This window comes from Ascaphus truei, chromosome 13 (genome assembly GCF_040206685.1).
Source record: "Ascaphus truei isolate aAscTru1 chromosome 13, aAscTru1.hap1, whole genome shotgun sequence".
Classification (NCBI taxonomy): domain Eukaryota; kingdom Metazoa; phylum Chordata; class Amphibia; order Anura; family Ascaphidae; genus Ascaphus; species Ascaphus truei.
In genome coordinates, this window is record NC_134495.1 from 39,926,429 (window position 1) to 39,929,776 (window position 3,348).

Below are 3,348 nucleotides of genomic sequence, written 5' to 3' on the forward strand. Positions count from 1 at the left end.
GCCTTCAACACGCGTAGTGGACACTACGAGTACCTTGTAATGCCTTGCGGCTAATGTAATGCTCCCGCTGTCTTCCAGGATTTCATCAACGACGTCTTTCGTAAGATACTCAATATTTTTGTTATAGTATACTTGGGATGATATCCTGATATTTTCCAAAGATCTCCAGGACCATATACTGCACCGACACACTTTATTCGAGCAAATACCCGGTATGTACCTGGCAGATACCTGGAATGCGCCGCTCCTCACCTCTGACAAGCCCCGTTGCATTTGCCTTCCCAGCCTGGGTTCATGCCTGGCTGATGGGCGGCTGATCTGTTAAATGATAATGATTAGGATTTAATAGGCTGCAATGCTTCGCGTGTCTACCAGATGGCATAAATTCATGAATTGTAATGCAGTATATATATATATACTGTGCAGAATTGAAGCCAGCAGGAATAAAATGCTTCAATGCCTGCTTGGAAAATAACTCAATGCACTCGGGCAGAAAACAGTCACAAACCTCAATACACCCGGGTATACCCGAATTCGTGGGACTAGCCGAGCTCGAATAAAGTGTGTCGCCAGTGTACGCCACACCTCCAACGTCCTTTCCCGTCTCCGTGAACACCATTTGTATGCCAAACTGGAGAAGTGCACCTTTCATCAGACCTCTACTCCGTTCCTGGGGTACATCATTTCCGATGAGGGGTTTATGATGGACTCCAGTAAACTTCAAGCAGTCACTGAATGGCCAAGACCCAATTCTCTCAAGGCCATACAATGTTTTTTAGGGTTCGCTAATTACTATCGTAAGTTTATACGGAGTTTCTCTACCATTGTGGCACCCCTCACTGCGCTCACCAAAAAAGGAGCTGTTCCTTCTGCTTGGTCATCCGAGGCCATCTCCGCCTTTGAGACACTCAAGGAAGCTTTTATATCCTCACCTATTCTCCATCATCCCAACATTGAACTTCCCTTCGTCTAGGAGGTCGACGCTTCTGATTGCGGCGCTGGTGCCGTTCTTTCTCAGAGACCCACGCCTCAAGATAAGTTACATCCCTGTGCATATTTTTCCAAGAAATTCTCATCTGCCGAACGGAACTATGATGTGGGTAACAGGGAACTTCTGGCCGTGAAGATTTCTCTTCAAGAGTGGAGACACCTGCTGGAGGGGTCGAAGAGCCTTTTACTATTCTCACGGACCACAAGAACCTTCTTTACATAGAAAACGCTCAACGCCTTTAACATTCCAGCACTAACCAACTCTAGACTCACAGGAGCAGCCACTAAATAGAGACAGCCCTGCCCATCATGATGTCAGCAGGCCCTCCCCTGTGTCTCAGCTTGCCACACAGAGTCAGGTGCCTACCTCCACCAATCCCGGCAGGGCTTGAAGCTGTGGAAACCCATGATAACTACTGGCGGCCTGCCCTTAGCAGGACTTACACCAACAGGAGAAAGATATATAGCCCCCATTTCTTACCGGGGCTACACTCTCCCTCAGGTGGAATCCAATGGTCCCCACTTGGAACTAACTTTAGCAGCTCCATCCTGCAGGTGAACAATCTGGGAAACAAAACACAGTTCATATGATTAGTGTACATAACTCAGACCATCCACGCAGATGGTGTAATTAATGACAATGGTACCTCCCAACGTGGAGAACCTAACTAATAATAGTGCCGTGGGTCGGGCTTTCTAACTTCCCGCCCATTATGGTCTGTTACAGTGACATAGTACGGCTCTGGCTGGTAAACCACACTGTGCATGTATATGCACCTCCCCACACTCCAGGCCCGGACTACCTCACTGATTTTATCCTCGTTCTGGTTTACCGAACTTTGTTCGTAAATACTCTTGCACAGCCTCTCTGACCCAGCTATCCCGGTGCTCTTCTATCTCTCTCATGATGGGTTCAGGCACATATGGGAGCTCATACCCGTGTGACTGTCTATACCTGGCCACTATGGCCCTGTCTGCCCGACTCAACTTGGAAAGCTTCCTATGACCCGCCCTGCTTGGCAGTATCCAAAACTCTGGTTCTACTGGCGCAATGTCATCGTACAAAATACTTGGCCCCTTAGGATGGATGATCTTTTGTTCTATCTCTTGAAATCTGTGTTCTAGCTCATCCGCCACCTCCTGGGGTGTATAGGCACCTACCGCCCACCAATGGTCGACTATGTTGCTCCTAATTAACAGGAACCTGGTACGGTCCATACCCTTGTGGTACCCAGTGAACAGGAGTGCCCACCACTTGTCACGGTGCTCGTACTCGGACACTGCACTAGAAGTACCTGTCTCTGACTCAGCTTGGGATGATACACCGGACGTGACCGCCTCTGTAGAGCGTGAGCAACTGCGTCTACCTTTCGCATTAACATAGATGGTAGGATTCATTTTGGGGGCCACTTTGCTTACAGGCCCTGCCTCCGCAATAGTGTGGGACCCTCGGGCCCTCCCTCTAAACATAGGAGAAAATGACATTGAATTAGGCACACGTATCACATTGGCATATGGTACTTCCAGATCAGACCCCTCGTCACTTAATTCCCAATCCTTCAAATCTTTGGAATACTTGGGGGCCTTACTTAACTTATCCCCGCTAGGTCCCGATGTCATGACTCGTGATGGGGCAGGGGCAGTGGCCAGGGCAATGGCGCTAGGGGTTGGGGCTGGGGCAACAGCAATGTCCGAATCAATGTCCAGCAAGCGGGTAATGCCGCAACCACTGGGCACTTTCTTGCTTGTCCTCTCCGTTGGGCTTCGTGTTCCTCGGGAAGGGCCTTGGCTTCTCAGGATGGCCATTGCAGCTGCCATGGCTGCTCTCCGCGTGGAGAACAATGCTCCCGGGCCTCTTTTCCAGTCGGACCCGGCAGTGACGTCATCATGGCCGCCCGCGGAATCTCCATCCGCTCCGTGGTCACGCACCGGAAGTGCGTCGAAGACGGGAAGGGGCGGTGGTGGATCATCTGGTCCGCGGACGGATAAGTAGGCCGCAAGCCCCTCTTTCTCGCCCTCTGCAGGATCCTTCTTCGCCTGATGGGAGTAAGGGGGTGGGGGAGTCTCCTTACCCTCCGCTGCCGGCTGATGACCTCTGGTTCCTCCGGAGCCGTCTCAGATCCCGTCTCCGCCGCACTGGGAGTCACCACGGCCGTGGGACTTCTACGGGCCGCAGGCCGCACCAGCGCTCGCCGTCGGGAGGTGTCCGGACTCGTCTGCTCCCTCTCTCCGGTAAGTGGACTGCCATCTTTCTTACAGCTGGGGTGGTTCGCCGGTAGGCACATCGCCACCGATGAAACGACATCTTCTTCCTCCGAAGACGACTTGGTCGGATCCTCCGCTAGGGAGTCACCTGGG